We start from the raw sequence: 11,511 nt of genomic DNA, 5'->3' as shown, positions 1-11,511 counted from the left end.
CGCTTTATGCTGTACGGTCTGGGATGTAGAATATTATGTGTTTTGTTGGTAAAAAAAGAGTCCCGGTGTTTTGTTTTCTTGGTCTCAGTGACTGCGCGTCGCCATGTCGGATCTCACCTCGATTCTACATCTCGCGATACTCACAGCGCCATCCCCCTCCTCAACGAATTTCATTATCAATTCGTTGTGTCGCACGATTATTGCGTCACTCCCTATGTCGCAGACTGGTGACGTACACGCCGAACTGTTTACATGCCGACAGCAGCACAGCGTGTCGGAGCTAGAGCGTGAGAGAGCGGAGCTGGTATTTCAGATATTAAACATGGCAGAGCAGAGAGAACGGTTCAACAGAAATCTTCCAAAGTGTGGGAGCACTTAATGCATAAAAACAGGAGTTAGTTTCAAGCTTTGCACCAGCGATATTGCGCGGCACGGGAGCACCACAGTGATGATGCAGCACCTGAAAAGTAAACATGTCGGAGTCATCGCTGACTAGGAAGGGAGCTCGACAGCAGGGTAAGTCACTACAAAATCCCATGTTTGTTCAGTTTTCAAGTAAGAAAATGTAACGTTAGTGTCTCCGGTTGCTCGTCTGGTGATTGTTATCCAGCTTGACAAGCATGAAAAGTTCATTCAAGTAACGTTAGCGTTAGCTGGTTAATTTAATCCTAACTTTTTACTTTGCCAACACCAAACAAGCTTAGACTAAAGAAAACTTTATTATTTTGTCTTTTAGGCCCACGTTCAATACGTTGTCAGACATATTCTTTGATTTTTTCCCATATTATTTTCTGTTGATGTTGGAATATATTTGTGTAGGTGTGTTTTTCATTTTATTTTAGTTTAAAAAAAATGTAAAGCACTTTGTCAGCTTGCTGTAAATAAACCATTAAAAACAAGTTCAAATCTGACCTGTGGCTTCTTTCCTGCATGTCATTCCTCTCTCTCTCTCCCTGATTTCCGACTCACTGTCCTATCACTCCATTAAAGGCACAAAAAGCCCAAAAATAAATCTTTAAAAAAAAAACAATGTACTTACTACAATGATTTAATAATTTGATGATTAAGCTTCCAGCGTCAATTTTCTGTAATACGGTGAGAGTTAATACACTGCACTGTATGCAAGTGCATTTAAACACTTCATTAAATTTGTGTAAATAAGAAGTTTTTAGGGTACCTGTATGAGTGTAAATAAATATATATTATAAAAATGTGTGTTGTCTGTAAGTGCTCTTTGGGTTACTTTCTTGCCTTTACATAACAATAATTCATAACTAAAACAACAAGGCATATTGATTTGATGTAAATTGTGCTGTTTTACATACTAATACTATCTTTGTCATTGCAGAAAACATCATGTACACCACAGATAGCATCCTCAACATGCTCGTCGCTGACATTAGGCCTCTGACGACGGTTGAAAATGAAGATGTAACTTCACTACCATGATCTCCACCTTGAACCCTGGCTACACTCTTCCCTCAAGGACCCATTTCATGAAGCTCATGGAGACGTCCAAGCAGTAACCTGTTGTTTTTGCACTTTTGTTTGCACTGTCAATGAACTAATGTTCTGTTTTTGAATAAACGTCTGGAAATTCAAAATGTTTTTTTTTTTTATCCGATTCATCAACTAATCAGAAAAATTATTAACCGATTAATCGATTATTAAAATAATCGTTAGTTGCAGCCCTAAAAGAGTCCTATATTAAAGTTAAAGAGTGACGAGCGGAGTGAGTCGGGCAGCGCGACTCGCAAGCTAGGAGTCTGTGCCTCATAACTTTCCCTGCAGGCTGAGAACTCAACTACCGTACTGTAGCTAATAGGAGTGCAAACACCAGAAAGTGAAAACAGACGGAACTAAAAGAGCGACACAGCTGCACAGAAACTGCACGTTGTAGACATCGCTGAACACAATATAAATCGAAACGCAGGAAGACAGTTTAAACTTTTTTTTTCTCTCTAACAGACCTTCAAAACAAGGTGCGTCTTATATACCGGATTTTAAGGTAAATACAAACCTAATATTAAAATAAACCATAAGATAAGAGTAAGGAAAAAAAAAAAAGACGATCGTCTGCAACGGAAAGTGAACAAAGTAAACATCTGTAATATTTATTGTAGTTATAGAGAAGACATTCAATCAAAGAGTCTTCAATTTAAACTTTCCTTTGACAGTTTCAGAATCTCACAGTGTCACAAACATCTCAGACAAAACAAGTGTTTGACTTTATTTTTACATCTGATGGTTGAAATTGGAATGATTTTTTTTCTTTGTTTACCGTAAAATCCGGAATATAAGTCGCACCGGTGTATAAGACGCACCCAGTTTTGAAGGTTTCTTTGAGAGAAAAAAAACTTTAAACTGTTTTCCTACGTGAGGATTTATATTGTGTTCAGCGATGTCTACAACGTGCAGCTACAGTACGGTAGTTTAGTTCTCAGCCTGCAGGGAAAGTTGTGAGGCTCAGACCTGCTAGCTTGCAAGTCGCGCTGCCCGACTCCGCTGGTCACTCTTTAACTTTAATATAAGACTCTTTAAATCAAAAGAGAACTCCACAAGGTTTATTTACAGAACAATATACCACTGTTTTCTGTAAATGTATGATTATGACCTCGTGAGGGAGAAAAGATGTGAAAAAAGTTGCGCAGCCAGACTGGTCTGGTCTTTCCCAGCACAGCGTGCACTCAGCTTTCAATACACAATGAATGGGGATGTGTTTTTAACATAGACTGTAAGGTTTTTAATCACCCAGGTCGCAGTGATAGGGGCCGCTGCCCCGCTGTAATGACGGCGCGTGTTTTAGTATTTTATACGGGTATATCGGTCGCACCGGTGTATAAGACGCAGCCGACTTTTAAGATGAAAAAATAGGTATTAAAAGTGCGTCTTATACACCGGATTTTACGGGAAGTTTCAGAATCTCACAGTGTCACAAACATCTCAGACAAAACAAGTGTTTGACTTTATTTTTACGTCTGATGGTTGAAATTGGAATGATTGTTTTTCTTTGTTTAATTATTCAGAATTTATCTAAAAATCAACTGTTCAGGTGGTAAAGAGTAATTTTTTTTATATATATTTAGGTTTAAAATGTAAGGCTTTAAATTGCTACCACTCTGTGGATAAAACCACAGAAGAAGAAAATGGACTTCAGCATTAAGATCCTCAGTGTGGATCATTTGATTATCAGCCTGAACTCTTCAGTTTAGTTTCACATCATATGAATCTGAACAGAGAAATTAAACCTGTTGTCTTACCTCAGAGTCTCCAGTCTACAGTTTGGACTCTTCAGTCCAGAACACAGCAGCTTCACTCCTGAATCCTGCAGCTTGTTGTTACTCAGGTCCAGCTCTCTCAGATGGGAGGGGTTGGACTTCAGAGCTGAGGCCACGACTTCACAGTGAGTCTCTGACAGTCCACAGTCTGAAAACCTGTCATGACATTAATGGTACATAATATGTTATTTAAAGGAATGTCTTAATATTTTGACAAGTTGTGTTTTTCACATCAGAGGTTCAGCTGATCTGAACTCACTTTAGTTAACAAACATTTCCATCACTTGTAAACGTGTGTGTGTGTATGTGTGTGTGTGTGTGTGTGTGTGTGTGTGTGTGTGTGTGTGTATGTGTGTGTGTGTGTGTGTGTGTGCCTGACTGCTCCTGGTCCCCGTGATGGAATTGAGAAGTGGAGCGTGCATTTATCGTGAACAATATCATCAGTGTGTATAACACAGCACAGTTTAACAGAGTCTGTGTTGAGATGTTCACAGACTACAGCAGGCTGTGAGATGACGTCACTATCGTTAAGTTAGCTGCAGACACGGTGACAGTGAACGGAAAAAAGTGACCAGATCACGTTTGTTCCCAACACACGGCCGTATGGATCAAGGATCCACTGTGTTCTGTTGCACTAAAAGTAAAACTGTGTGTCTGTGTGTGTGTGTGTGTGTGTGTGTGAGAGTGTGTGTGTGTCTGTGTCTGTGTGTGTGTGTGTGTGTGTGAGTGTGTGTGTGTGTGTCTCTGTGTGTGTGTGTGTCTCTGTGTGTGTGTGTGTGTGTGTGTGTGTGTGTGTGTGTGTGTGTGTGTATGTATATCTGTGTGTGTGTGTGTGTGTGTGTGTGTGTGTGTGTGTGTGTGTCTGTGAGTGTGTGTGTATGTCTTTGTGTGTGTGAGTGTGAGTGTGTGTCTGTGTGTGTGTGTGTGTGTGTGTGTGTGTGTGTGTGTGTATATCTGTGTGTGTGTGTGTGTGTGTGTGTGTGTGTCTCTTTGTGTGTGTGTGTGTGTGAGAGTGTGTGTGTGTGTGTGTCTCTGTGTGTGTGTGTGTGTGTGTGTGTGTGTGTGTGTGTGTGTGTGTGTGTGTGAGAGTGTGTGTGTGTGTGTGTGTGTGTGTGTGTGTGTGTGTGTGTGTGTGTGTGTGTGTGTGTGTCTCCGTGATGCTCCGTCATGAAGACAGCAGAGAGAGGAGCAGGGAAAAGTAGCTGCAGCTACATCAAATGTGTTTAATACTTGTAGCCTAGTTTTAAATAAAGTATAGCATAGTTAAACATGAATGATGGGTAAAACATTTACCCGCCCTGTGGCGGATAGCCCTCTGAAATTTACTCGCCAAAAAGAAAATCTATGCGTTTGGCGGGTGTTAATTTCAGACCCTGAGTATACGTCATTACATCATACATAATATCAAATCAAGGCTTATAGTATTCAAGTAATAGACTATTAATGACAGGAAATGTTTCAACTTTTAAAGAAAATACTGACATGCTCTTTGTCTCGCTTTTTAACAGAGAAAAAAGTTTATTTCAGTTCTTTAAGTTTACTATTTGGAGGCTGGAACGAGGTTTCATTGTCACCATGTAGGCTAACTCATTTAGCTGCAATCTGCTCATAGAGTCAGAGCAGCTGTTGTGTCAACAAACATCGTATGCCCAGTCTGCTGACACGACTTCCTTTAAAAAAAATAAAGGTGAGCATAATACTTTAAATTTTCCGCGGAACATAATACCTTACTAACACAATTAAATGTACTGGAACAAATGTGTGTAAAACAAAAACAAAATATATTATTTTGGTCGGTTTACTTTTTTATCCACCCGGCCACCTTCTGTCTGTAACGTGATGTAAGGTATTACTGTTGGTAACTTCAGTAATCATGTCACTTTTACTAAACAGTTATCTGGTTAATGGTGTTACTTTAAGTTCTTCTACTGTCAGTGTTGCTCCCCCGACCTGGCCTAGTGGTGCCAGAGAAGAAGTTTCTGGATGTAAATACAAAGAAGCAACACAGTTTAGCTGTGTTCAGCTCGGCTGCAGGGAGAGGGAGAGAGAGAGAGAGAGAGGGAGAGAGAGAGAGGGAGAGAAAGGGCAAGAGAGGGAGAGAGAGAGAAAGAAAGAAGGAGAGAGAGAGGGAGAGAGAGAGAGGCAGAGAGAGGGAGGGAGAGAGAGGGAGAGAGAGAGAGAGAGAGAGAAAGAAGGAAGGAGAGAGAGAGAGGCAGAGAGAGAGAGAGAAGGAGAGAGAGAGAGAAAGGGCGAGAGAGCGTGTGAGACGCTGCACAGACTTTACTGAGTTCTGGTCAAGTTGAGTCCATTTTCTTCTTTAGTAAGTACTCAGCCTGTCGTTATGTTCCCTGTAGCCAAATCGTACTGTACAGGTTTGAAAACCAACTGTCATGATTATAACTGTTGCTGTATGACGGTGCTGTATTTCAGCTGTGTGTGTGTGTGTGTGTGTGTGTGTGTGTGTGTGTGTGTGTGTGTGTGTGTGGTGTCAGTATGCATTGCGTTGTTGTTAAGAAAACAATAAAATAAGTTTTAATAAATTACAGACTTCAAACTTTCCTTTTTGATAAATCTTATAGTTAGGGCTGCTGCTGGTGTAGACCAGATCCTAGTTATGCTGCTATAGACTTAGACTACCAGGGGAACTGGTACCTTCATCTCTCTCTCTCTCTCTCTCTCTCTCTCTCTCTCTCTCTCTCTCTCTCTCTCTCTAGATCATATTACTGCATGTCACTATCTGTACATCTCAGTTACTAACAACATCATTTCCTGGGAACTCCTGAGCTCTCTGAGCTCCCCCCCTCCCCGTTCCCTATCCCTCTTCCTGCATCTTATCTCATCGCCCCCTTTCCTTTTTTCAAGCCAGGTCCAGTCTTGGCACGAGGGCTGTTTCATCATGAGCCTGGGATCCTGCTGAAGATTTCTGACTGTTAAAAGGAAGTTTTTTCTTCCCACTGTAAATGTTGCTGCTTTGCTAAAGTGCTCATGATGGATCTTTAGGTCTTTGTAATATTGAAATAAGTAAAGTCTTTTTCCCTGCTCTTTTGTAATATTAAATAAGAGTAAAGTCTTTGACCTGCTTTTTTTAAAGCGTCTTGAGATGACACTTGTTATGAACTGGCGCTATACAAATAAAGATTAATTGATTGAAACGACTACGAATTTGACAAATTGCATCATATAAATCAGCTGGTTCTCCTTTTTCATTTGACTGAAAGCTGAAATGTTAACAAAGGGGCAAAGTTACATTGGGTTTAGGTACCAGTGCAGTTTCCTGTGAGTCCATCTGAACATTATGTGGGGTGAAGTGACTCAACGTGCGGTCACCACTGAGATCTTCTTTTTAACGCGGTTATTCATTTTTGCGATTACTGCGACAGCCCTAGTTGTAATGATAATAATATTTATTGTAACAATAATCATTATTGTTATTACTGACACTAATAGGATGATAAAAGAAAAATAGTAAATGTAGGGATTATTATGAAACAAATGACCTGTGACCTTGAAGTTGGTAAACACTAGATCTAAAAAAAGACATATTTCACTCACAGCATTTAAAGCAGCTCAAGAAAACTTATAACAAAATACAAGTGACTGAAGAGTTTGTTAATATTTCAGATAAACACTGTTTTCAAAAACCTAGATATTGTATAGTATATATTTGAAGAATTAAACGGCTTATTTTTACTCATATTTAATCACATCTGGACTTACTTTGCCTTCCTGCAGTTCCTCACAGCTGGAATCAGTCTCAGTCGTCCCTGGTCTGATGTCTTGTACTTCTTCAGGTCCAACTCATCCAGAACCTCCTCTGACATCTGCAGCATGTAGGCCAGAGCAGAGCAGTGGATCATAGAGAGTCTCTTTGATCTGTTCTCTGACTTCAGGAACTCTTGGATCTCCTGATGGACTGAGAGGTCGTTGATCTCTGTCAGACAGTGGAAGATGTTGATGCTTCTGTCAGGAGAGATATCATAACTGTTCATCTTCTTCAGGTTGTTGATGACTCTCTGGATCATTTTCTGACTGTTGTCTCTCCGACCCAGCAGGCCTCCTAAGAGTCTCTGGTTGGACTCCAGAGAGAGGCCATGAAGGAAGCGAACAAACAGGTCCAGGTGACCATTTTTACTTTTCAGGGATTTCTCCATAGCACTCCTCAGGAAGACTTCCAGGGATGGGCCAGGAGTTAGAAATTCAGAAATCTTCTTTAAAAAAGTATTTCCAGATGAGTCCACGATGTTGATGTCTTTAAGGAAAGCCTTCACTACACCTGTGTTCCTGTTTGTCAAACAGTGGAACATGTAGACTGCAGCCAGGAACTCCTGAACGCTCAGATGAACAAAGCAGTAGACTGTTTTCTGGAGGATCACACACTCTGTTTTGAAGATCTCTGTACAAACTCCTGAGTACACCGAGGCCTCTGTGACATCAAGACCACAATGCTCCAGGTCTTCTTTATAGAACATGATGTTTCCATCCTCCAGATGTTCAAACGCCAGCCTCCCCAGCTTCAGAAGAACTTCCCTGTCAGCCTCCATCAGCTCATGTGGACTTGTCTCACGTCCCTCATCATACTTGTTCTTCTTCCTCTTTGTCTGAACCAGCAGGAAGTGTGAGTACATGTCAGTCAGGGTCTTGGGCAGCTCTCCTCTCTGCTCTCTGCTCATCATGTGCTCCAGAACTGTGGCAGTGATCCAGCAGAAGACCGGGATCAGACACATGATGTGGAGGCTCCTGGATGTCTTGATGTGTGAGATGATTCTGCTGGACAGATCTTCATCTTCACTGAACCTCTTCCTGAAGTACTCCTCCTTCTGGGCGTCAGTGAAGCCTCGTACTTCTGTTACCCTGTCAACACATGAAGGAGGGATCTGATTGGCTGCTGCAGGTCGAGAAGTTATCCAGATGAGAGCTGAGGGAAGCAGATTCCCCTTGATGAGGTTTGTCAATAGTGTGTTTAACGGTGATTTCTTTGTGATATCAGACACAACCTCACTGTTTTTGAAGTCCAATGACGGTCTGCTTTCATCCAGGCCGTCAAAGATGAACAACAGTTTACAGACAGCGAGCGTCTCTGCTGTGACCTTCTGTAATGTTGGATGGAAAACACGGAGCAGCTCAAGAAGACTGTACTCCTTATCTCTGATCAAGTTCAGCTCCCTGAATGAAAGCAGGATCACCAGACTGAGGTCTTGGTTCTCTGAGCCCTCTGCCCAGTCCAGAGTGAACTTCTGCACTGAGAAGGTTTTTCCAACACCAGCGACGCCGTTTGTCAGAACCACTCTGATGGGTTTCTGTTGGTCGGGTTGAGCTTCTGTCTTTTGGTTCTGTTGGTCGGGTTGAGCTTCTGTCTTTTCTTTCTGTTGGTCGGGTTGAGCTTCTGTCTTTTGGTTCTGTTGGTCGGGTTGAGCTTCTGTCTTTTGGTTCTGTTGGTCGGGTAAGGCTTTAAAGATGTCCTGACACTTGATTGGAGTCTCATGGAGGGTCTTCTTTTTAGAGTCTGTCTCAAGTTGTCTCACCTCATGTTGGGTATTCACCTCTTCACTCTGTCCCTCTGTGATGTAGAGCTCAGTGTAGATCCTGTTGAGGAGGGTTCTACTTCATGTTTCATCACTTCCTTCAGTCACATGTTCACATCTCTTCCTCAGACTGATCTTAAGTTCATCTGTAACCTCCTGCAGACCTCTATCTGCTGAAAGAGAAGAAACATATCCTGAGACTGGATTTATAAAATGATCAAATACAAAAATTTTATTATTACACATTAAGCAAACTGCATGACACAAAAACATCTGTGTAATAAATGTGTGCTGCTACAAGAGAAATAAAATATACTGAATTTAAACAGACAGCAAGAATCAGATAAAATGTAAATGTTTCATTTAACTATATATCAATGAAAATACTAACTGCTTTGTCTTGTTTTTAGACACAATGACTTCAGTCTTACTTATTACAGTGCTGGACTTACTGGATATCTGCAGTCCTCCTCTTATTTTAGATCTTTCTCCACACTGGGGACAGGAGGACTCTCCTGATGAAGTAGACTGGTCCCAGTATGAGGTGAGACACTGTCTACAGAACCAGTGTCCACATCTGGTAGAAACTGGATCTCTTAGGACGTCCTGACACAAAGCACAGCTGGACAGCTGCTCCTCCACAGAAACAGACCCCTTTGTTATTCTGTGGAGATAAGGGAAATCATAAAGCTGTGAAAACTGAGACTGACATTTAGAAACCAGTGGTGGACTGAATCAAATAAAGACACAAAAAGCAGTGTTTTAAAAAGGTGTGCCATGTCCTCCTCAGTGAGCATGTGCAGAAGTCTGTCTGTGTAACCATAGAGTCTACCATCTGAGTCCAATAACTGACCTACAAGTGTGATGTTATTTTCAAGCAGTTTTCAAAAAACAGGGATTCATTTTTGTAGAGAATGTCCTTATTGTTCCAGATGTAATATCTGTGTGGAGAGAAGTTATGTTTCAAGATGAGAGACCAAGTCAAGAGTATCTGTTTATGGAAGTTGGCTAGTTTGATTGGGATTTTACTGATATTATAGTTGCACAGTAATAAAATTCCAGGCCACCAACTTTATAAAAAACATAATTAGGAATCATATTCCATAGAGATGTTGGGTTATTTAAAAATGTCTCAGCCTGTTCACTTTGAATGTTAAGAGCTGTGAAGTCTAAAAAGTTCAAGCCCCCACATTGACTCGTTTTTATTGTCACGTTCTTTTTAACATAATGTATTTTGTTTTTCCACAGAAAGTTAAACAACATATAATCAAATCTGTTTGTTACATTTTAGTCAACATCCAAAGATAGAGCCGGATTAGTGAGTCTGGAAATGCCCTCAGCTTTTGAGAGCAAGGTCCTTCGTCTCAGAGATAAATCTCTTTGTAAACAAGAGTTTTATCAACGATGGGATTCAAATTTAAGGTGCACCTTATATTTTTCTCCTTGGTGATAACTACTCTCAGGTATGTGACCTGGTGATTCACTGGATTATTACAAATATGGGGAACATTACAATCTTTAACAGCCATGAGTTCAAATGTTTAATATTTAGGTTGAGACCTAAGACCTTTGAAAAGTTATTAATCAGCTTTATAGAGAGCTGCACACTGAGCATGTGCAGGAGCTGTGTCATGACCTGCACACTGAGCATGTGCAGGAGCTGTGTCATGACCTGCACACTGAGCATGTACAGGCATTAAAAAAAACGTAAAATCCTAAATATAAGTTGCACCGGTATAAGACGCGTTGTGTTTTTGAAGGTCTCTCAGAGAGAAAATAAAGTTTACACTGTCTTCCTGCGTTACAGTTTTTATTGTGTTCAGCGAAGTCCAAAACCTGCAGTTACTGTTCAGCTCTGTCACCCTTTTAGTCTGTTTTCTCTTTGTGGAGTCTGCTCTCCTACCAGCTACAGTACGGTAGTCGAGCTCTCAGCCTGCAGGGAAAGTTGTGAAGCAGAGACCCCTAGCTTGTGATCTCTCTGCCCGACTCCGCTTGTTTCTCTTTAACTTTAATAAAGGACTCTTTCAATCAAAAGAGCGTTCAACAAGGTTTATTTATGGAACAATATCCTACAGTTTTCTGTAAATTCATTATTATGACCTCTTGAAGGAAACGTTTTGAAAAAGTAGCGCAGCCAGACTGGTCTGTGTCGCTGTCTTTCCCAGAACAGCGTGCACTCAGCTCTTAATACACTGAGGGCCTGATTTACTAAGGTCCCAAGTAAAGAGTACTAAACTGTGTGTTCAGTGCAAAAAAATTGCACGTTTGGTGAGTGTGTGATTTTTGGGTGATCTATTAAGAAAGTTTGCGTGAATGACACCAGGTGCAAACCTTGTGGAGGCGGTACTATTTAAGTTAGGCTTTTGTGTGTTCTACTGGTTTACGTCATGGAGAGTTTGGACGGAAAGCAGGACGACTGCAAGCACAAAATAGGTATCAGTGGAAGAGGTAAATGAAGGTACAGTATTTTTGAGTTATAGCAGATAAAACTGAATATTACAAAAAGAAAATTTGGTTTATAAGAAAACCTCTGCATTAAACAGGGCCTCTCTTTTCTTCATCTTTTGAAGATGAATTGTCATACATTGTGCAGGAGGTGTGAGCTGTGTCCTCTGTGGTGCTCAGGCGCGACACTCGGCACATTGTTGAGCACCAGACAGCTGGCCAGCGCTGTGTCTGATCGGACAGAAAGGCTCTGGAAAGAGGTATCG

The 11,511-nt window shown here is 41.0% G+C and overlaps 1 pseudogene; it reads right to left on the bottom strand.

The window, feature by feature from the left end:
• Nucleotides 1-11,511, bottom strand: part of LOC136179614 (NLR family CARD domain-containing protein 3-like) — a 45,465-nt pseudogene that overhangs the window by 32,467 nt on the left and 1,487 nt on the right.

The sequence above is a fragment of the Labrus bergylta genome, chromosome 7 (genome assembly GCF_963930695.1).
Source record: "Labrus bergylta chromosome 7, fLabBer1.1, whole genome shotgun sequence".
Taxonomy (NCBI): domain Eukaryota; kingdom Metazoa; phylum Chordata; class Actinopteri; order Labriformes; family Labridae; genus Labrus; species Labrus bergylta.
Note: the sequence above shows the minus strand (reverse complement) of the source record. Positions and strands in the feature narration are given on the sequence as shown.